Source organism: Pleurodeles waltl, chromosome 12, assembly GCF_031143425.1.
Source record: "Pleurodeles waltl isolate 20211129_DDA chromosome 12, aPleWal1.hap1.20221129, whole genome shotgun sequence".
NCBI lineage: Eukaryota > Metazoa > Chordata > Amphibia > Caudata > Salamandridae > Pleurodeles > Pleurodeles waltl.
The window spans coordinates 83,700,020-83,724,391 of NC_090451.1; the positions used below are offsets into that span (position 1 = coordinate 83,700,020).

The following is a 24,372-nucleotide window of genomic DNA, read 5'->3' on the forward strand; positions in this document are numbered from 1 at the left end:
CCCTATCGAATTAACTCACTCAAGGGTAGCCTTCCCTAGATCAAATAATTCACTTAAGGCAAACTTAAAATAGCCCTGTCCGTTTGAGCTTAATTAATAAAGGAGTTGGAACGCATCTTGATAAATTTGCACCAGCTTCCGGTTGACAGATGATCAGTTTCCGGGTTATCTTTTTATATATACAATTGCATTAATGAAGTAACATTAGAATATCTTCCATCAAAATCAAGAAGAATTGCCCTCACCGAGCTCTTCGAACAGTTCACCTTGTGCTTCTGACGGCCCCTAGAACTCTCCTGGGATGGAAAGGCGAACGAAGATTCGGGGCGGAAATCTGAAGAACTAGAATGTCCTTCCGCAGGAGGTAAGCATAACAAGGTGCAGTGCTGACCTTCAGGAAAGGAGGCGCAACATTTCTGGATAGAGCTATTTATTTACTTCTTTCATCAGCCATCTGACTCGTATTACTGTTTTTATTTATGTATTTATTTACAGATCCAGCGACAATTTGAGTTGTGATCTGCTGCCTATAAATATTTAGAAAAAAATAATAACAGTGGCGCTAATATCTGCTTATAGCCCAGTAATGACTCACCTTCACATGCGAAGGTCGTTTCAGGTATGTTTAACTACATTCCTCTAGGTGGCGCTCTTGTCCTTTATCTAAACGTGTTTCCAGCGGGTCAAGCATTGTTGATGATCCCTTCTTATTGAGCTCAGCAAGGTGCATTCAATATTCTTGCATGCGGGTATTTGGAACACCAGGTACATAACTGATCTACCGGTCATCCATCAGGATGCACAGCTTTTATGAAAGGGGTGGGATGATGAACGCGGAGAGGTCCGATGGCAAGTGGGAATGGGCAAACCTTAACTTTGCACTTATCACTTTTCAAATTGGTGTTGACGCCCACCATAAAAGATGCTAACTTCAGTCAATCTGAAGCTTGGAGAAATTATCTTTTTAAATTAAGATCTGATTTCAACACCCATAATGATACTGCAGCAAGTGAAACTACATGTACCGACATGCATTGTAAAGTGTCTGCTGAAACTTCGATTTATTTTAATTTCTTCAAGGAAAAAGCACTGTTCCCTGTGGAAAAAAAACTCTTCCCTACGCCCAGTATTATTATATTTGAGTAAACGAATTTTGAGGGCATTCACCTTTTGTGAATTGAGAAAGTAAATCAAGTGATTTGCATGTGTAGTTTGAAATTATTCACAAATAGCTTTGTGAATTCATTGGGCCGTAAATTTCTGAAATGTCTGAACCGTGGTTGCTCGCCAGACCAACGGGCCACTGTCTCTTTCATAAGAAGCTCCTGAGGTGACTCCGACGCTTCCAAACAATAAACCCGGCCCTGGTTTTGTAACCTAATTAATGGAGACCGCAGATAAGGGGAGCCGGTGGTGGGCAGGGTGTTTAATCCCACATTTCATTTTATGCTGCCTTGACGAGCCACAGAGAGGGGGCAACATCACTGTTTAAACTCACTGTAGTAACTGAAAGGATTCCAGAGCAAAGATTATGCGTATTTCAGTGACAGTTTACACATTTCACTCCTTGTTTTTTCATTCTAAATCGACGCATTTTCAAATCCCGGAGAGTTGTGCAACCCGAGAGGTCTGTGGTGTCATCATGAGACATGCGTTTTGCTGAGAACCGCTGGGTATCCAGTCTCCCGTTGCTAGGTAACCGCCGTAATACAGGATGCAGTCCCACGAAAACTTACCTAACCGCGCTTATCCCCCTTCAGGCTGCAAGTAGCACGGATAAGATGTGACCTAGAGTTTAAAACGGCTGACACGGATCTTAAAAATGAGCCAGTGTGATACATTTTGTAACTCAGGCAATCTCTCAGTAATGACTCATCCCCGAACATTTCAAGATGGGAACAGAACTCGGTCATTGTTCTGTAAAATTGCCAGGGCCACTGGAATTATGCGGCAGGGTTAACTAATTTATGTAGCAAGAAAAAGCGAACTATGCAGCATAATGCGCCACATTTTTTGATACAATTACTTTAATTTTTTATAATTTTTACACATGATAATACTGTCTGGGCAAATAGTTCACCTCATCAGTACCAGATTAACAACCAAATACAGGAAAAGCAACTGAAGGATGGCCAGTTAACCTTTGCAAAGGGCCTTCCACTGCGCACAAACCCAATGCCCTACGTCTGAGTAACTTTTGAACAGTTTGACCTTGAAGCTTTTTTTAATTAAAATCTGCAGATTATGCAGCAGATGATGGATTATATGGCAAATGTGGCAAATCCATAACTATGAGAAAAAAGCTGCAGTTGTGGAATTGTATAATTCAAGTGAAATCATGAAATTGCAAGGGGGTTACTCAGTACTGTAAATTAGCAGGTACTTTCAGGTACTCTGTAGCCGCACTTCTTTAACTGGTGCCAGCACTTCTCAGCACTGCTCCAATACTTTTAATGGGAGAGTATCAGCACTTCTCAGCAGTGCTTCAAGGCCTTTAATGACTGAGTGCTGACACAGCTCTTTAGCACTGCTCTAATGCTTTTAATGGGAGAGTATCACCACTTCTCATCACTTTTCCAATGCCTTTGATGGAAGAGTAACCAGAACTTCCTCTAGGCACTGCTGTAATGCTTTTAATGGGAACTTACTTGCACTTCTCCTCAGCACTGCTCCAACGCTGTTAATGAGAGAGTACCAGCACTTCTCAAATGCTTTTAATAGGAGAGTACCAGCACTTCCACTCAGCACTACTACAACGCTTTCATTGGGAGAGTATCAGCACTTCTCAGCACTGCTTCAATGCTTTTAATGAGAAAGTACCAGCACTTCTAAGCACTGTTCCAGTGCTTTTAATGGCAGAGTACTGGCACTTCTCAGTATTGCTCCAATACCTTTATTGGGAGAGTATCAGCACTTCTCAGTACTGCTCCAATTGCTCCAATGCTTTTATTGGGAGAGTATCAGCACTTCTCAGCACTGATCCAAAGCTTTTAATGAGAGAGTACCAGCACTTCTCAGCACAACTCCAATGCATTTATTGGGAGAGTACCAGGACTTCTTCTCAGCATTGCCCCAATGCTTTAAATGAGAGAGTACCAGCACTTCTCAGCACTACTCCAATGCTTTTATTGGGAGAGTATCAGCACTTCTCAGCACTGATCCATGCTTTTAATGAGAGAGTACCAGCACTACTCCAATGCTTTTAATGGGAGAGTATCAGCACTTCTCAGCAGTGCTTCAAGGCCTTTAATGATTGAGTGCTGACACAGCTCTTTAGCACTGCTCTAATGCTTTTAATGGGAGAGTATCACCACTTCTCATCACTTTTCCAATGCCTTTGATGGAAGAGTAACCAGAACTTCCTCTAGGCACTGCTGTAATGCTTTTAATGGGAACTTACTTGCACTTCTCCTCAGCACTGCTCCAACGCTGTTAATGAGGGAGTACCAGCACTTCTCAAATGCTTTTAATAGGAGAGTACCAGCACTTCCACTCAGCACTACTACAACGCTTTCATTGGGAGAGTATCAGCACTTCTCAGCACTGCTTCAATGCTTTTAATGAGAAAGTACCAGCACTTCTAAGCACTGTTCCAGTGCTTTTAATGGCAGAGTACTGGCACTTCTCAGTATTGCTCCAATACCTTTATTGGGAGAGTATCAGCACTTCTCAGTACTGCTCCAATTGCTCCAATGCTTTTATTGGGAGAGTATCAGCACTTCTCAGCACAGATCCAAAGCTTTTAATGAGAGAGTACCAGCACTTCTCGGCACAACTCCAATGCATTTATTGGGAGAGTACCAGGACTTCTTCTCAGCATTGCCCCAATGCTTTTAATGAGAGAGTACCAGCACTTCTCAGCACTACTCCAATGCTTTTATTGGGAGAGTACCAGGACTTCTTCTCAGCGTTGCTCCAGTGCTTTTATTGGGAGAGTATCAGCACTTCTCAGTACTGCTCCAATTGCTCCAATGCTTTTATTGGGAGAGTATCAGCACTTCTCAGCACTGATCCAAAGCTTTTAATGAGAGAGTACCAGCACTTCTCGGCACAACTCCAATGCATTTATTGGGAGAGTACCAGGACTTCTTCTCAGCATTGCCCCAATGCTTTAAATGAGAGAGTACCAGCACTTCTCAGCACTACTCCAATGCTTTTATTGGGAGAGTACCAGGACTTCTTCTCAGCGTTGCTCCAGTGCTTTTATTGGGAGAGTATCAGCACTTCTCAGCACTGATCCATGCTTTTAATGAGAGAATACCAGCACTTCTCGGCACAACTCCAATGCTTTTATTGGGAGAGTACCAGGACATCTTCTCAGCATTGCCCCAATGCTTTTAATGAGAGAGTACCAGCACTTCTCAGCACTACTCCCATGCTTTTAATGGGAGAGTATCAGCACTTCTCAGCAGTGCTTCAAGGCCTTTAATGATTGAGTGCTGACACAGCTCTTTAGCACTGCTCTAATGCGTTTAATAGGAGAGTACCAGCACTTCCCCTCAGCAGTACTACAACGCTTTCATTGGGAGAGTATCAGCACTTCTCAGCACTGCTTCAATGCTTTTAATGAGAAAGTACCAGCACTTCTAAGCACTGTTCCAGTGCTTTTAATGGCAGAGTACTGGCACTTCTCAGTATTGCTCCAATACCTTTATTGGGAGAGTATCAGCACTTCTCAGTACTGCTCCAAAGCTTTTAATGAGAGAGTACCAGCACTTCTCGGCACAACTCCAATGCATTTATTGGGAGAGTACCAGGACTTCTCAGCATTGCCCCAATGCTTTTAATGAGAGAGTACCAGCACTTCTCAGCACTACTCCAATGCTTTTATTGGGAGAGTACCAGGACTTCTTCTCAGCGTTGCTCCAGTGCTTTTATTGGGAGAGTATCAGCACTTCTCAGCACTGATCCATGCTTTTAATGAGCGAGTACCAGCACTTCTCGGCACAACTCCAATGCTTTTATTGGGAGAGTACCAGGACATCTTCTCAGCATTGCCCCAATGCTTTTAATGAGAGAGTACCAGCACTTCTCAGCACTACTCCAATGCTTTTAATGGGAGAGTATCAGCACTTCTCAGCAGTGCTTCAAGGCCTTTAATGATTGAGTGCTGACACAGCTCTTTAGCACTGCTCTAATGCTTTTAATGGGAGAGTATCACCACTTCTCATCACTTCTCCAATGCCTTTGATGGAAGAGTAACCAGAACTTCCTCTAGGCACTGCTGTAATGCTTTTAATGGGAACTTACTTGCACTTCTCCTCAGCACTGCTCCAACGCTGTTAATGAGAGAGTACCAGCACTTCTCAAATGCTTTTAATAGGAGAGTACCAGCACTTCCCTTCAGCACTATTACAACGCTTTCATTGGGAGAGTATCAGCACTTCTCAGCACTGCTTCAATGCTTTTAATGAGAAAGTACCAGCACTTCCAAGCACTGCTCCAGTGCTTTTATTGGGAGAGTACTGGCACTTCTTCTCAGTATTGCTCCAATACCTTTATTGGGAGAGTATCAGCACTTCTCAGTACTGCTCCAATTGCTCCAATGCTTTTATTGGGAGAGGATCAGCACTGATCCAATGCTTTTAATGAGAGAGTACCAGCACTTCCCAGCACTACTCCAATGCTTTTATTGGGAGAGTACCAGGACTTCTTCTCAGCGTTGCTCCAGTGCTTTTAATGGGAGAGTACCAGCACTTCTTTTTCAATGTTTTAATGGGAGAGTATCAGCATTTTCTCAGCACTGCTTTAATGCTTTTAATGGAAGAGGACCAGCGCTTCTTTTCCAGTACTTTTAATGGGAGAGTACTGGCGCTCCTCGCAGGAAACAGATATTTTGCGTCATGGAGAACCTGGACCTTTACTACTCCAATCTACTTTATTTAGTCTTGATGTTTAAGAGTAGTTAAATGTTTCATTAGTTACTTTTTGGTGAATATTCATGTGATTCGGAATGAGTGCAGTAATACTGCAAGTTCACTCATGTATTACTATAGAGCAAAGGTAAAACTCCATGTTAAGACCTAATTTAGTTTAACAGACTGCAGAAAACTGCTTATATCCCAGGTATCATTCTAAAAACCAGATGACCTGAGAAAGCAACAGATGGGATACTCGGGGGGGGGGGGGCTAGTTACTGTAATTCTGTTTAACTGCATGGTCTTAACCCCTTCTGCTCTGGATATGGATATATACTTTTCTGTATAAAGTAAAAAGGTACTGTGGCATACCTCGTCCATGTGACTTGCAATGTATTACCATCATTCAGGACGGGAAGGGGCTCTATGACTGGCTTGTGGCGTCACCTGTAGTGAACCGACGCCTCTCCTCACATCCAGCAATGGTAATAAACAGCTTATTATACTTTCCATCCATCCAAGGTCTCTGTATGTTTAACGGTGAAGCCAGTTGTGGCACTGCTGTTGGAAACTGTGCATCACCTCTCTGAAGGATGCAGGGACAAAGAGTTTGCCAATTTGGGACAGATGTCCACCTACCACCAACATCTAAATGAGGCCCATTTTAAATTCAGGCGCTATAGAGCTCAAAGCACTAAACTGATTACACCTATGCTTACCCAGACCTGGCAAAACATAAATGGTGACCATGACTCCGGTCTTTGAGAACTTCCACAACCAGGCGAAAGGTTACCTCGGACTGCAGAGAGTGCTAAAAGGTGACACGACGTGCACTATAAATGCACTACACACAAACTGACACCATAGTGTATCAAAATGACATAATGGCACATAACACAAAGAGGTATCATCTCTTTGGAAGATTCACAACTCAAAATGGGAGAACTCACTCCATTAGAGCAGTAATTTCACTAAAATGGTACAGATTGTTAGAGCAACATCAACATCGGTTTACTTCCTGCACCATCAGAGGAGGATGCATTACAAGGCCGGTGTCCCTAATAAGGGGTCAATGTACATTTTTAAACATCGTTTATTGAAAACATTGTAGCGTAATGGTCATTGATGACAACCATGAGAAACCAGCTACTAAAACTAGCAACGACTAAAGACTGAAGCATCTATAAATTAAGTCCAACTCAGTCTAACATTCTTGTAAAATGGCTATGTTGAAATTGTGCAGTGGGAACACATGATGATTACAGCGCTTTGAAACAGTAGAAGTGATCCATGAAGCTCTATAGAAAACCACCCTATCATAAGTATTGCTTCACCAGTTTCCAGTTAGATTGCACTTTATAGGCATTGTTAGACTTTTCATCCTTGGCGTGGTCTCCCTCAACTTTTTGCCTCCGTTCCCCAGGTTGTTGATGTTTGCTGGACTCTGATTTTACTGTCTTTGTTACTCTGGACACTTTACCATTGCTAACCAGTGCTTAAGTGCAAGTGCCCCTTTACAAAATGTGTATGTAATTGGCTTATCCATGATTGGCGTATTTGGTTTACTAGTAAGTCCCTAGTAAAGTGCACTGGAGGTGCCAGGGCCGGTAAATCAAATGCAACTAGTGGGCCTGCAGCACTGGTTGTGCCACCCACATAAGTAGCTCTGTAATCATGTCTCAGACCTGCCACTGCAGTGTCTGTGTGTGCAGTTTTAACTCTAAATTCAGCTTGGCAAGTGTACCCACTTGCCAGGCCCAAACCTTCCCTTTTCTTACATGTCAGACACCCCTAAGGTAGGTCCTAGGTAGCCCCAAGGGCAGGGTGCAGTGTATGGTTAAGGTAGAACATATAATAATGTGTTTTATATGTCCTGACAGTGAAATATTGCTACATTTGTTTTTCACTGTTGCAAGGCCAGTCCCTCTCATAGGTTAACATGGGGGCTACCTTTAAATCTGATTAAAGTGTAGATTCTCTTTGGGAGTGGATGGACATGTGGAGTTTGGGGTCTCTGAGCTCACAATTTAAAAATACATCTTTTAGTATGGTTGGTTTTAGGATTGTGTGTTTGAAAATGCCACATTTAGAAAGTGGGCATTTTCTTGCTGATCCCATTTCTGTGGCTCTGCCTGTTTGTGGATCCCCTGTCTGGGTCAGTTTGACAGTTGGGCTGGTTGCACCTCACACTAGACAGTGACACAAAGGGAGCCGGGGTGTAGCCTGCATATCCTGATGAGCTATCTGTGCTAGGAGGGAGGGGAGGAGTGGTTACTCACACTTGAAAGGGCTGGGCCTGCCCTCACACAATGCAGTTTCCAACCCCTGGTGAGTGTCTGGGGCCTGACCTGGGCGAGACAGGATTTCACATGCAAAAGAGACTTTACTTTGAAGTAGGCCTACTTCAAAGGAGAAATTGGGTATAAGAAGGGCACCCCAAACCAGAGACTTTAGAAACTCTTCTGGAAACAAGAGGAACCTCTGCCTGGAGAAGAGCTGAAGAGCTGAAGAGCTGCCCTGCCTGTGACTGTGCTTTGTGGAGCTATCCTTCAGTTGCTGCTTCTGCCAGAGTAGGAGGGCAAAGACTGGACTTTGTGTGCCTTCTATCTTGAGAAGAAATCTCCAAGGGCTTGATTTAGAGCTTGCCTCCTGTTGTTTGAAGTCTCAGGGACAGCAAAGAGTTCTCTCTGCCAGTACCTGGAGTCTCTGGAGAGACTCCTACTCTGCCCTTTGGTGCCCATCCAGTTCCTGGGACCCTGAAAGAAGAAGCTGGCAGCCTAAAGACAAGGAACTCCACGCACATAGCGCCGTGTGGGGAAAAGATCGACGCAACTCCGATCTGCGGCTGAAGAAACGACGTGCCGCCAGCTCCGCAGCTGAGAAATGGGGCTCGCAGGAAACGCGACCGAAGAATCGATGCACAGAGCAGGAGAAACGACACGCAGCATCGCTGATGGAGGTTGGGGGATCACAAACCCGCGCTGTGGGATTTTCGAATCATCGTGCTGCTGGATTTCCGACTCAAGTACCGCTGTGCGGGGAAAAACAACGCAAGGCCTGCCCAGACCGAGAGTGCTGACCGGGTCGACGCATCGCTCTCCTGCAGAGAGAAGAAACAACGCGCCCGACCCGGCTAAAGGAGAAACAACACACGGCCCACTCGTGAGTGGAATCAACGCATCGCAAGACCTTTTTAACACGCACTCGCCCGTGCGGGGTTATTTTTGACGCACCCAAGGTACATTTGCACGCTAACAATGTTAATGTGTGTTTAAAACTACATGAAGACTCTTTTTGCTTTTTTAATTGATAACTCGACTTGTGTATTTTGGATTTTTGTCGTTTTGGTCTTGTTTTGTTTAGATAAATATTTTCTATTTTATCTGAACTGGTGTTGTGTCATTTTGTAGTGTTTTCATTGAGTTACTGTGTGTGTTGGTACAAATACTTTACACCTAGCACTCTGAAGTTAAGCCTACTGCTCTGCCAAGCTACCAAGGGGGTAAGCAGGGGTTAGCTGAGGGTGATTCCCTTTTCCCTGACTAGAGTGAGAGTCCTTGCTTGAACAGGGGGTAACCTGACTGTCAACCAAAGACCCCATTCCTAACATTGGTGATCAGCGGTTGGGATTTGGACTTGTATTTGTACTTGACATACAGTGATTAAGTGTACACTACTATTTTGAGTGTAGACCACTACGTGACCACATACTACTTGTTTGGTGATCTTTTGATTTTTTTTTTTCTCTTTGGGACTGTTTTTGTTGTACTTCCATTTTTTCACGGATTCCTTGATTGACTTTCTTTGGAACTTCATTTGGGAACTTGTTTTCCCGCCTTTGGAACTTTTCACTTTTTTTTTTTAATCTTCACCATGTCCCAAGCTGGAGATGCATCAGTTGGAGCTGACTTTGACCTTGAGAAATTGGAGAGTTATACCAAGGCTCAGTTGAAGCAGTTCTGTAAAAGTTTTGACCGTCCCATTAAGATCTCATCCAGGAAGGAGGAGTTGCAAAAGGCACTGAGGGCCTGGGTGACAGCCAAGAGCACTGAAGGGCACACAGAGGATGAGGGAGATGATGATGAGGAGGAGGAAGGGTGTTCCGTACACAATGGTATTGTGGGTGGGCCTGTTATGTCCAGGGAGAAGGTCTCCAGGGCAGGTAGCAGTGTCTCATCCAAGGGTCTGACACCTGAGGAGTTACAGGACAGACAGGCAGAAAGGGAGTACCGATTGGAGCAAAGAAGACTAGCCCTTGAGGAGAGGAAGTTAGCAATGGCTCATGAGCTTAGCTTGAGAGAGATGGATCATAGAAGCCAGTCCAGTAGAGATGGTGGCAGCAACCATACACTGCATCCTGAAGGAGGGTGCACATTCCTAAAGACCTGGTGAAAGATTACAAGAGGGAGGATGACATATACTTGTGGTTCAAGGGGTATGAGTCTGCTCTCCACATGAATCTGGTCCCTGAAGCTCATTGGGGGGCGGGTCTGTGCAAGCACTTTGAGGTAGAGGGGAGGGATACACTGACAGCCTTAGGGGATACTCAGAATCTCACCTACTCTACCATGAAGGATGCCTTGCTTACAAGGTATGGTCTCACCCCTGAGCAGTACAAGGATAAGTTTAGGTCCTACAAGAAGAAGGAATCCCAAACATGGTTGGAATGTGTTGATTCTTATTGCAGGTCACTGGATGGTTGGGTGAAGGGTAGTAAGGTAACTACGTATGAGGGGCTTTACAATCTGATTTCTTGGGAGCACTTGTTGTTTATGTTTTCCAGAGCTGCGCCAGCACCTGATTGACAGCAAGCTGACTGACCCCAGGAAGCTTGCGCAGGAAGCGGACCGCTGGGAGAGCACTAGGGTCCAAAAGAGGTATGGGGGAGACCACGCCAAGGGTGGGCGGGGTCCCTCTCAGAAGAAAGGGGGGGTACGGGTATACAGGGGGAGGTCGCTAAAGGGCCCCAAACTGGTTCCCATGGTAAGGATTCCCAACCCCCCAGTGAAAAGAAGCCATGGTTCTCCAAAGGGAAGCCAGTGACAGGTGGTCCTCCATGTAAGTGCTATGCATGTGACCAGTTGGGTCATGTGAGGGGGACCCCAAATGCCCCAAAAGTACACTGGCACCCACTTGTGCGCCCGTCCCAGGGTTTGGCCAGTGTAGCTCTTGGGGAGGAGTTGGTTTTCAGGTGGGTGGGAACCATCTGAGATGACCCTTGTCTCACTAGGGGACAGTGAGATGGTCCAGAGAAACATAGTCACTGAAAACACCAAGAAGTACAGGCAGTGGGTGACTATCAATGGACAGAGGGTGAGGCTCTGAGAGACACAGGAGCCAGCGTGACTACAGTGAGGAGTCAGCTGGTGTGTCTGAAGAGCAGATTGATCCCCGGGTACTTCACCAAGTAGTTGCAGTGGACAACTCAGAGTGCCTGTGCAGAGTGGCGTGGGTTCCCTTTGAATGGGGGGGGGGGTCTCAGGTTCCTTGAAGGTAGCTGTGAGTCCAACCATGCCTGTTGATTGTTTGCTAGGCAATGACCTGGAGGATTCCCCCTTGGAAGGAGTTGGAACACAGGTCTCACTTGGAGATGTTGGGTCTGCCTGGGTGGGTATGCGTATCCACCCTGTCTATGGCAGCCCATCAGGGTAATCAAGAGCCCCTGGAGCCTGAAACAGTGGCCCAGGGGAGACTGCCTAGAAGAGGAAGGGCAGGGGGCGTGGGAAACTGGCCCAGAAGTTCCCACGGTCCAGGAGGAGGCGGAGCCTGAGGGTGACGCCCCGGAGCCTACAGGGGGAACAGGTGGCTTAACTGGGGGAGGTCCCTGAGCTATTGCAGTGGCAGCAGGAAGGGGGGCCCTTGTGAAGCACAGAAGACATGCCCTACTTTGGAAGGTTTGCAGCAGCAGGCTGCAGACCAGGCGGCTGGCAAGGAGCCAGGATCACACCTGATTTATTGGGAGGATGACCTCCGGTATAGCGAGCCTAAGGTTCCTGAGCCTGGGTCAGCCCGTGTGCTGGTGGTACCCCAGTGCTTTAGGGCCTTCCTACTGGGGTTGGCTCATGATGTGCCTTTAGCTGGGCATTTGGGGCAGGACAAGACCTTTGAGAGGCTTGTCCACCACTTTTACTGGCCCCTAATGCGCAGGCACTCAGATGCACATTGCAGGTCTTGTCAGACTTGTCAGGCAAGTGGCAAGAGTGGGAGGAAATGTAAGGCTCCCCTCCAGCCTTTTGCCTGTTGTCAATACTCCCTTTGAGAGGGTAGGCATTGACATTGTGGGGCCTCTGGATCCCAAGACAGCCATGGGCAACAGGTTTATCCTGGTCCTGGTGGACCATGCAACCTGGTACCCAGAAGCCATTCCTTTGAGATCAATCACTTCCCCTGTGGTGGGTCGTACTTTGATGGGGGTTTTTACCCGCATGGGGTTCCCCAAGGAAGTGGTATCTGATAGGGGTACCAACTTCATATTCACGTCTATGAGTCTCTGTGGAAGGAGTGTGGGGTATCACCCCCAAAGTAATGGTCTGGTTGAGAGATTCAGCTGCACCTTGAAAGGCATGATCATAGGCCTGTCAGAGCCCTTGAGGTGGGAAGTGGGACGTCCTCTTGCCATGCCTTCTGTTCGCCTACAGGGAGGTGCCTCAAAAGGGACTTTGGTTTAGTCCCTTTGAGCTGATTTATGGCCACCTTGTGAGGGGACCTTTGAGTCTGGTTAAGGAAGCTTTGGAGAAGCTCTTAGTAAATCTCCCCCCCCCCCCCCCAGGATGTATTCAGTTACATGCTGGCTTTGAGAAACCAGACTGCCCGCTTCAGGAGGTTTCACTCAGGAGAACCTGGAAGCAAGCCAGGAGGACATGAAACGCTTGTATGACCAGAATGCCACTCTGGTCGAGTTTCAACCTGGACAAAAAGTATGGGTGATGGCACCAGTGGAGCCTAGGGCGCTCCAGGATAAGTGGACTGGGCCATTTGAGGTGGTGGAGCGCAAGAGTGAAGTCACCTTCCTGGTGCACTTGCGGTCTCCAAGGAACCCTTAAGGGTCCCTGCATGTTAACCGCTTCAAACCTCATTTTGAGCAGACTGAACTGTCCATGCTCCTTGCGACAGATGATGGGGTAGAGGAGGAGAGCGAGCCTGTTCCTGACCTCCTGTCTGCAGGAGAAAAGATTGGTCAGTGGAGGGAGTGATCCTCTGGAGGGAGTGATCCTCTTCCCCTCCCTGACTGAGGAGCAGCAAGGTGACTGTCGCCACATTTTGGGACAGTTTTCCTCACTGTTTTCCCTGATCCCAGGAGTCACGCATTTGTGCACACATGATGTGGATACTGGTGTCAGTACACCCTATTAAACAGAATGTTTACAGGGTGGACTGACAGGGTCAGGGTATGCATTAAGGATGAGGTATCCAAAATGCTTACCCTAGGGGTTATTGAGCACTCCAGCAGTCACTTGGGCTAGCCCAGTGGTATTGGTCCCAAAGGCTGCTGCACCTGGTGCCACTCAAGACACTCAGGTTCTGTGTGGACTACCTGGGACTCAATGCGGTCAGCAAGACTGATGCACACCCCATCCCCCGAGCTGATGAGCTCATTGAACGGTTAGGTGCTGCCAAGTACCTCAGTACGTTTGCTTTAACATCTGGGTACTGGTAGATTGCCTTAACTGAGGGGGCCAAGGAGAGGTCAGCATTCTCTACACCAGATGGCCCACTTTCAATTTAAGTGATGCCATTTGGGATGAAGAATGCCCCTGCCACCTTTCAGAGGTTGGTCAACCAGGTGTTGGCAGGACTGGATGAGTTCAGTGCCGCCTACCTGGATGACATTGCTGTGTTTAGGTCCACATGGAGGAACACCTGCAACACCCCTGGAGAGTGTTAGAGGCCCTGCAGAAGGCAGGCCTCACTATTAAGGCGAGCAAGTGCCAAATAGGGCAGGGTTCTGTGGTGTACTTAGGACACCAGGTGAGGAGTGGCCAGGTGGCACCCCTACAGCCTAGGATTGACACAATTCTGGCTTGGGAGCCTACCAAGACCCAGACTAAAGTGAGAGCCTTTTTAGGTCTCACAGGATACTACAGGAGGTTTGTTAACGGATATGGTACCATTGTTACCCCCTTAACTGAGTTGACTTCTAAGAAGCAACCCAGGAAAGTGATCTGGACAGAGGCTTGCCAAAACGCTTTTGATGCCTTGAAGGCTGCTATGTGCACAGCACCTGTGCTGAAGGCACCTGACTACTCCAAGGAGTTTGTTGTGCAAGCAGATGCCTCAGAGCATGGTATTGGAGCAGTACTCTCACAGCTTAATGAAGTGGGCCTAGATCAACCTGTAGCCTTCATTAGCAGGAGGTTACTACCCAGGGAACGTAGGTGGAGTGCCATAGAACGTGAAGCGTTTGCTGTGGTCTGGGCACCGAAGAAGCTAAGACCCTACTTGTTTGGGACTCACTTCCGAGTTCAGACCGACCACAAGCCCCTCAGATGGTTAATGCAGATGAGGGGTGAGAATCCAAATCTGTTGAGGTGGTTCATTTCCCCACAGGGGATGGACTTTACAGTGGGACACTACCCTGGTACAGAACATGCCAATGCTGATGGTCTGTCCAGGTTCTTCCGCCTTAGTGATTAGACCTCCCATGAGGTTGTGTTGTTGCTCCCCACTTTCAGCTGGGGGGGACATGTGTTAGACGTTTCATCCTTGGCGTGGTCTCCCTTAACTTTTTGCCTCTGTTCCCCAGGTTGTTGATGTGCGCTGAACTCTGATTTTACTGTTTTTGGTACTCTGGGCACTTTACCACTGCTAACCAGTGCTAAAGTGCAAGTACCCCTTTACAAAATGTGAATGTAATTGGTTTATCCATGATTGGCATATTTGGTTTACTAGTAAGTCCTATTAAAGTGCACTAGAGGTGCCAGGGCCTTTAAATCAAATGCTACTAGTGGGCCTGCAGCACTGGTTGTGCCACACACATAAGTAGCTCTGTAATCATGTCTCAGACCTGCCACTGCAGTGTCTGTGTGTGTAGTTTTAACTGTAAATTCGACTTGGCAAGTGTACCCACTTGCCAGGCCTAAACCTTCCCTTTCCTTACATGTCAGACACCCCTAAGGTAGGCCCTAGTTAGCCCCAAGGGCAGGGTGCAGTGTATGGTTAAGGTAGGACATATAGTAATGTGTTTTATATGTCCTGACAGTGAAATATTGCTAAAATCGTTTTTCACTGTTGCAAGGCCTGTCCCTCTCATAGGTTAACATGGGGGCTACCTTTAAATCTGATTAAAGTATAGATTCCCTTGGGAGTGGATGGACATGTGGAGTTTGGGGTCTCTGAGCTCACAATTTAAAAATATATCTTTTAGTAAAGTTGATTTTAAGATTGTGTGTTTGAAAATGCCACTTTTAGAAAGTGGGCATGTTTTTGCTGATACCATTTCTTTGACTCTGCCTGTTTGTGGATTCCCTGTCTGGGTCAGTTAGGACAGTTGGGCTGGTTGCACCTCACACTAGACAGTGACACAAAGGGAGCTGGGGTGTAGCCTGCCATATCCTGATGAGCCATCTGTCCTAGGAGGGAGAGGAGGAGTGGTCACTCACACATGAAAGGGCTGTGCCTGCCCTCGCACAATGCAGTCTCCAAACCCCTGGTGAGTGTCTGTGGCCTGACCTGGGCAAGGCAGGATTTCACATGCAAAAGAGACTTTACTTTGAAGTAGGCCTACTTCAAAGGAGAAATTGGGTATAAGAAGGGCACCCCAAATCCACAGACTTTAGAAACCCTTCTGGAAACAAGAGGAACCTCTGCCTGGAGAAGAGCTGAAGAGCTGAGGAAGAAGAGCTGCCCTGGCTGTGACTGTTGCTTTGTGGAGCTATCCTGCAGTGCTGCTTCTGCCAGAGTAAGAGGGCAAAGACTGGACTTTGTGTGCCTTCCATCTTGAGAAGAAATCTCCAAGGTCTTGATTTAGAGCTTGCCTCCTGTTGTTTGAAGTCTCAGGGACAGCAAAGAGTTCTCTCTGCCAGCACCTGGAGTCTCTGGAGAGACTCCTACTCTGCCCCTGTCGTGCCCATCCAGTTCCTGGGACCCTGAAAGAGAAGCTGGCAGCCTAAAGACAAGGAAATCCACACACCAGAGCGCATGCTGGGAAAAGATCGACGCAACTCCGATCTGCGACTGAAGAAACGACGTGCTGCCGGCTCTGCAGCTGAGAAACGACGCTTGCAGGAAACGCGACCGAAGAATCGACGCACAGAGCAGGAGAAACGACGCGCAGCATCGCTGACGGAGGCTGGGAGATCACAAACCTGCACTGCAGGGTTTTCGGATCATCGTGCTGCTGGATTTCTGACTCAAGTACCGCTGTGCGGGGAAAAACAACGCAAGGCCTGCCCGGACCAGAGAGTGCTGACTGGATCGACGCATCGCTCTCCTGCGGAGAGAAGAAACGACGCGCCCAGACCCGGCGAATGGAGAAACGACACACGGTCCCCGCTTGTGAGTGGAATCAACGCATCCGCAAGCCCTTTTTGACTCTCACTCGCCCGTGCAGGGTTATTTTTGACACACCCCAAGGTACTTTGTCATGCTGACAGCGTTACTGCCAACATCATCTCAGCATCATCTCCTACGCCGACGATACCTCAGCTCGTCCTCTCCCTGACCAAAGACCCGCTCACCGCCAAAACAAACCTCCACGAGGGACTAAAATCCATCGCCGATTGGATGAACAACAGTCGCCTGAAACTCAACTCCGACAAGACGGAAGTCTCCTCATCCTCGGACGCACTCCCTCGGCTGGAACGACTCATGGTGGCCCTCCCGTCCTCGGACCCCCACCCACTCCCTGCCAGCCACGCAAGAAACCTCGGCTTCATCCTGGACTCCGCCCTCACCATGTCCAAACAGGTCAGCGCCGTCTCCTCCTCCTGTTTCAACACCCTCCGAATTGCTCCGCAGAATCTTCAAGTGGATTCCAACAGAAACCAGAAAGACGGTGACCCAGGCCCTCGTCAGCAGCAGACTTGACTACGGCAACGCACTCTACACAGGCATCCCAACCAAAGACATCAAACGCCTCCAACGTATCCAAAATGCCTCCGCCTGACTGATCCTCAACATACCCCCGCCGAAGTCACATCTCCCCTCACCTAAAGGAACTCCACTGGCTCCCGGTAGACAAGAGGATCACCTTCAAACTCCTGACCCACGCTCACAAGGCACTTCACAACACCGGACCCTCCTACCTCAACACCAGACTCCACTTCTACACCCCAACACGTCAACTCCGATCCGCCAACCTCGCCCTCGCCATCGTACCCCGAATCCAGCGCAAGACATCCGGCGGCAGATCCTTCTCCTTCCTCGCCGCCAAGGCCTGGAAACTCTCTCCCCACATCCCTTCGCCAGACCCAGGACCTCCTCGCATTCAGAAGGCTCCTCAAGACCTGGCTCTTCGACCGCTAAACCAGCAGCGCTCCCCCCCCCCCCCCCCCCCCCCCCAGCGCCTCGAAACCCTGACGGGTACATAGCGCGCTTTATAAATACTATGATTGATTGATTGATTGACTGTGTGTTTAAAACTTCTTAAAGACTCTTTTTGCATTTTTATTGAAAACTTGACTTGTGTATGTCGGATTTGTGTCGTTTTGGTCTTTGTTTTTGTTTAGATAAATATTTCCTATTTTTTCTAAACTGGTGTTGTCATTTTGTAGTGTTTTCATTAAGTTACTGTGTGGTGTTGGTACAAATACCTTTACACCTAGCACTCTGAAGTTAAGCCTACTGCTCTGCCAAGCTACCAAGGGGGTAAGCAGGGTTAGCTGAGGGTGATTCTCTTTTACCCTGACTAGAATGAGGGTCCTTGCTTGAACAGGGGGTAACCTGACTGTCAACCAAAGACCCCATTTCTAACAGGCATACATACATGTATTATTCACCAGTCATATAGAGATTTGCTTTGAATGCCAGTGTTCTACGCCAGTGAACAAAACCAATCAAAACATACCACCTCAGTTATCTGGTCAACTGTTAGGTGGGCCAGGATGTTAATATTATTTATTAAAAAATAGGTATTTACGTGGGGTGCGGGCATATGCTAAGTAATCTTACTTGTAGTCTGTTTTTTATTAAAGGGATGACCAATTATTAACATTTAAGAACTTTATAGTGTTTTAAAGATCCGAGCCACACTGGAGCCTCCTCCTTTGAGTTCAACAGCCACATTGTATAAGATCCATATAATTCATGAGTCCCTTTACACTGGAGGGACACAAGCAGCTCCAGCATCTAATTTGGTTACCAAACTCCTGACCTCTCTAGTGACCCACAGATTGTATCAACAGGCATCTGTAGACCTGACAAAGGGTAGGTTAGTGTTATAGCAATCTGTCACCACAGAGATATCAAAGTGAGATGAGCAGCAATAGGTGACAGAATTTGTTTTCTTGGAACTTAAGGAGTATCTGTTTTTAAATATACTATGCCCCAAAGAATAAAAACACTTTTGCTTCTCGCCCCACTCCCTCTTTTCACACTATTTTGTAAGTTATAGAACTAACATTATACACTCTTCTATGGATACCCACTAACATGTAATTTTGATTTGAGTGACATAGCTATGTTTTCACATAAAGTAGTAGAGAGTCACTTGTGGCCTAATGAATAAGTTGTAAGACTCTCTGAAGGATAAGGATGTGAGTCTCTATGTCCTCTTGAAGGTCTGAGGGTAGGGTTCAAGTAAAAAGTCAATTGTGCTCATAGTGCACCAATATGTGCACACATATCTCGTAATTGAAGAAAAGTAGCATTGACCAATAGTGTTTTTGTTCTTGGCACTCAGTCCTGGAAATATCTGTTTTGAAGATTACCATCACCAAAAAAAGCAATGTTTACTCTTTCTCCTGTTCTCTCTCCAGTTTCTACACTCCGTCCCTTCATAGTGTTCTTGAAGTGGTATACTTATCAGGGTACACTATTTTAGGAACCTCATTGATTTGTATCTTTGGATCAAATGTCATGGTTGTCTTTTCACCGAAAGCACTAGAGGCCCCCTTGTGGCATTATTGGACAAGGTGTGAGACGCTCAGTGGGAAGATTAAGTATTTGAGTACTGGTGTCTCCATGGTTGTTCTTCTTCAAAGGATGTTCCATTGCAATGCGTTTCATTTAAGCAAGTTAAAGGTGCAGCTATTTCATATTAATTATTAGTTTTCTGTCTCCCTCTCTCTCTCTTTTCTTTTTCTCTCTGTCATCCATTTTCTTCCACCTTTTCAGTTTTCCATTATTTCATTTTCCGTGTCTCGGTCTCTTCTTGCACCATCGCCACCTCTTATTTATGGGCTCCTTGATACATAAGAGAGCCCATTGGGCCCAGTGGCAGCCCCCGCTTCAGATCCTCAACTGGGGCTTCCCACGTCGCAGGAGACTGTTCTTATGACTTAGTCCTGCTGTTTACCACACAAACATACCTGCCTCTAGACAAAGCTGTTGTGTTTGATTTCCCCATTGGATGCCTTGCTATAATGTTCAATATGATAGTCAGAAATATAATATGAAAAATATTGATTTACTGTCTGTAATGCCCAGGTAGTATGGGATAATATTGAAGATACCAGAGAGATGTGTCTAAAAGTGAACGCCAGTCAGCTTTCAGGACAATAAAATGGGGGCTTCTCTCCTTCAACATAGTATTGAAAAGTATGAACATTAAAATAAATGACTAAACTATATGCTTAGTCTGATGTTCAGGCTATGAAAATGGTCATTAAAATAAATATTGATATACTTTTTATAAAGTGCAACAAATGCCTGGAGGCGTCTTGGCGCTGACATCAAGTACAGGTAGATGGCACCGAACAAGCCAGCCTTCCAGGTAGAAAACAATCAAGTTTTAAGATGCTTTCGAAAACTAGCTAGATTCACCTGAGTTCTAGGATTCAAGGGGACTATGTTCCATAACTTGCATTTGGAGTACACAAAGCTCCTGCCTCCCATGAAACTTTGTTGCAGTTGGTATTTCCAGAGTTCTAGTTATGGTTGAGCGCAGTGTCTTCTGGGTATGTACCACTTGAAACTTTTCTGCAGAGGCTTTGGGCCAATCCCACGAAGGCATTTATGGACATAAAAAGAGCTTTGAAGGCCACCCGTTTCTTAATTGGCAGCCAGTGGAGGTCAACTAACACTTGAGACACTGAGTGGAACTTAGGTAATTTCCTTAAAAAACGGGCAGCATCGTTCTGTAAAAGCTGGATTTTAGTAAATGAGCCTAAGTGAAGACCCTGATACAGAACATTGCATTAAGCCAGCCGAGATAACAACAGGCGTAATAGTAACTGATTTTGGTAATACAAAGGTGATGAAGGAAAGAATCTTCCTTAACATTTTCAATATGAAAAGAAGACAGAATGATTTTGCTAACCTGGTCTCTAGAAGTTAGGTTGAAGTCAAACATCACCCCTAAATCTTGACTTTCATCGCTGGACTGGAGGGAGTACCCAGGGACGAGGGCCACGAAGAAAAATTCCAAAAGAGGTGTCCTTGCCAAACGAGGAGAATCTCAGTTTTGTCGGAATTTAGCTTAGGGCAATCAAGCCCCATCCATTTTGCCAACTCACACATACAAATATTGAAACTCTTTGCGGCCTTCACAACACTATTCTGAATGGGCACAATAATTTAATGTGTCGTCTGCGTAAGCAATGGTGGAGAAGCCGAAAGATTAAATAATTTTCACTAAGGGGGTAAAGTAAATCTTAAACAACGTAGGGATCAAAGATGAGCCCTGGGGAATTGCCGCAGGGTAATGAGAAGGGCTTAGAGCTGAAACCCCCTGACAGACCCACCGTTCCTGTTCGAAAGAAAAGAAACCAAGAGGTCTAAAGCTGAATTGCAAAGCCAATGTGGGCTAAACGTTTGGTGAGGATGTCAGACTCGCCGTGTCGAAAGCTGCTGACAAATCAAGAAGGATCCATACCGCCTACCCGTCATTGTCTATGATGGTTCGGATCTCTTCTGAGGCTACCACCAAAGCTGTCTCGGTACTAAGGTTGGCTCTAAACCCATATTGAGAATTTTAGTAGTCTGTTCCATGCTAGACAATGTTTTCTTTTAATGTTCACTAGAAATTTAAGCAAGAAAACACTATTTTAAGACAATTTTTGCTCCGATATCCAAAAGACATTAGCAAAGCATAGTTTTCAGATATCTGGAAATAAAATTATTTAAGGAAATAAGTGGCCAGTAAGTTAGGCAGATTTCGATTTGACTGTCACATTTGCTAATTCACACTTAAGACTATATACTACCGGTGACAATGTTGAATAAATGTATTTTGGTATTTTTATATGGTATTTTATATTATAGTATTTGTTATGTTAATAAAGTTGGAGTGAATCACCTAAACACAGTGTCGTTATTAAAGTCTACACAATGGAGTGATGAATCTAATTGTGAAATACATTCTTTGACGTTTTTACACAGAATGCATACGCTATTATTTTATATATTAATAGCAATGTGTTTACGTTATTGTTTTTGTATTTTTCTATGGCCTTAGAATGTTTCCTTATAATGCGAAAATGGGTTTAAGTTGTGATATGATTTAAAATATATCTTTTGCAGCAATAAAAAACGATTTATTTATATAAAGTTGAGAGTTATGCTTTTGATTTAGATCAGGTCATTTTTAATTATACAGTGGAGTTTTTATAGGAACCACAGAAATAAGAGTAGAGGATTTTAAAAGGTATGGCGTGGTCCTTTAATGTTGAATCACTAACCTGAGAGTCAAGGAGGACCTCCAGAGATCGCGGTCTCTGCCCCTCAAAGTCCTGGGCCGGATTGCGCTATACAAAATGATGGTACTTCTCCGGTTCCTTCTTTGCTCCAGAACTACCCCTACCAGATCCCCAGGCGATGGTTCAGAGAAATGGAGACTGTCGCACGGCAGTTTCTGTGGCGCAACTCCCACCCCGACTGGCGTTTCGCTTTTGTCAGGGCGATGTATATGAGGGTGGTCTGGGGATGTCCAACCTCTACCTTTACTACCTTGCAATGCACCTGCTAGTAATCAACGACTGGTTTGGGGGTGGGGGCTAGTCGGACCCTGCCTACCAACTGGAACTCTTGACATTAGGTTTCCCCGGTTTGATGGGGATGCTATATGCTATATGGCGATCCCCTGCCACGCAAGCACCTGGAGGTGCTGATGGGGTGGAGGGCTGCGCAGCAAGAGTCGGGCTGGTGGCACCGTCTCACACAACACACCCCGCTGTGGCGGGGATCGTGGCTAAGAGATGTTTTAGCACTTGAGGTGTTTCACAAATGGGGCCTCATTGGCATATCACTGCTTGGCGATGTCTGGGCAGGATCCCACATGCGGTCCTTTCAGGAGCTTCAACAGCAGTTTTCTCTTGCTCACACCCAATTCCACAAATATCCGCAACTCCGTCATGCACTACATGTAGATGTTCAGACCGGAACAGTCCTGCCAGAGTTCAGTCCCATTGAGGCCAAGATACAGATGGGGGGGGGTGGTTCGGTAAAGGGGGTGTGTCGCGCATATATCGTACTCTGGTCACAAACACAGCTTCGACCCTTGACAGGCTCCGGGAGCAATGGGAACAATGGGTGGGTCCAATGGATGACGAGGACTGGAGGGACGCCTTGATGGCCCCGAGGTTGTTGACCATGACCTTCCGTCTCCGAGTAGTGCAGACCTACTTTCTCCACTATCTTACCCCTGCAAAACTACACAGAATGGGCCTCCAGTCCCAAGCTGACTTTCCACGATGTGCAGGCGCAGATGCAGACTTCTTCAATATGGTGTGGACCTGCCCACACATTGCATCCTACTGGCGGGCGCTGGTGGCAGAGATCGCCAGAGTCTTGCGGGCAGAGGTGGAGGTTGCCCTGGTGTAAATCCTACTGGGAGTCCTTGAGGGGGTGGGTTCCAGCAGAGCGGACCGGGCTTTTGTCGGAATGGCCTGTTTAGTGGCCAAGAGGGACATCGCAGTGAACTGGAAAGCGGAGACGACTCCCGCAGTAGCAAAGTGGCGCAAGGGAGTTGACTGGTGTGCTCAGCAGGAAAAACTTGTTTATGAGGCAAGGGGCTGCCCCACTAAGCATGATAGGGTGTGGGGGAAGTGGATGGAGACCTGGGGAGAGGGGGCTGCTGATATGTAGTAATGTAAGCTTGTAATGTGTGTTGTCTCCAATTCTCAATGACAGCCTTGACCGTATGTCTTTGCTCTACTCTTGAGAATCGTGCAGTGCTCAGTTTGTGTCATACCATTGCGACCTGTCGGGCTTCATGTTGGTATATAAACCTAATAAAGATGTTTATAATAAAAACCCTACTGGAATCAAAACTACCAATCTGCACTGACCACCTACAATATTTTTCACAGTAAAAGATGTGTTTTTTTTTTAAGACACCATGACCATACAAGGAATGTGACTTTCATTACAACATTTGATGTAAAACAGTATTATGAAATCATAACAGTCTTAATACTAGGCTCTCAAAAGATTGCAGGAGTTCTCTAAATAGATACTCTTACCTCAGAATTGCATTGATTCTGATTCAACAAAATGCTGGGTAGCCGACCTCCGATGACCTTGCACAGTTGACCCAGGCACCTCAGCTGCCCACTACTTACTGCTTTGGATCCAGGTAAATTGAAACTTTAGGAAGATGCCAGGGTTCTAGAAGCTGTTTCTCTGCCTTTAAAAAAACCCTGAGATCAGGGACAGCAAGGGCTGTAGCAGATGTACTGCCTGGCTAGGTGTAGCATCTACTTCCACTGGCTTCCCCTAAATAAGTCCATGCCAATGTGTGTCTCACAATCCATCTGTACTCACTAAACCCTAAAGGAGGTCACTAGTTAAAACATGTTTGTTCTTCCCAAACATCACAAAGTCAATGCCATAGTTAGTCCAGTGATGGGGACCTGACTGGAGTATCAAATGAGAATCTACCAGCAGGCAAATCTTATTTTAATGCAATTATTCCATAATGTATTTTCCTGTGTACATGACCCAAACACCCATCTTGCAAGTGAATGTGTTCTGTTTTCAGCTGGTAGCCTGTGTGTATGAGGATTGCTGATAATTAATCTTGCATCTGTTTACTTGCTGGTCCGCACTATACAAAACCACAAAACTAATCAGGTAGCCAAGAATATTGCATAGCAATCCTTCCTGCAAATCATAAATACAAGAATCAAGCTCAGAGGAGTGAAACGTTTGCTGTCACTCTATCATGGTGAGGCCTGTGTGTAAACGTGACTTCTCGCTGCAGACATGAAAAATGAGTCACACCACCCCCCCGAAGGCCTGCTGTGATCCACATCCCCTCTTCACAATCACATGAAGATAGTAGCAAGCATTTGCTCTTGTGGTAGAAGGTGTGAAAAAGAAAGGGCAGGAAATAGAACTTCATGTTGTTTAAAGCTAAGGTTGGGATGTGTCTTGAATATGCACCGGCTGAAAAAATTGTGCCCCTGCGAACCATACT

The 24,372-nt window shown here is 46.2% G+C and overlaps 1 long non-coding RNA gene across 1 annotated transcript in view; it reads left to right on the forward strand.

Annotated features, from left to right (window-relative positions):
- Nucleotides 1–233: 233 nt before the first annotated feature.
- The window catches only part of LOC138268016 (uncharacterized), an 83,315-nt gene continuing 59,176 nt past the window's right edge, over nucleotides 234–24,372 (forward strand). The window contains exon 1 of the long non-coding RNA XR_011199902.1: nucleotides 234–364. This is a non-coding gene — a long non-coding RNA (uncharacterized lncRNA). The remainder of the gene's footprint in view (nucleotides 365–24,372) is intronic.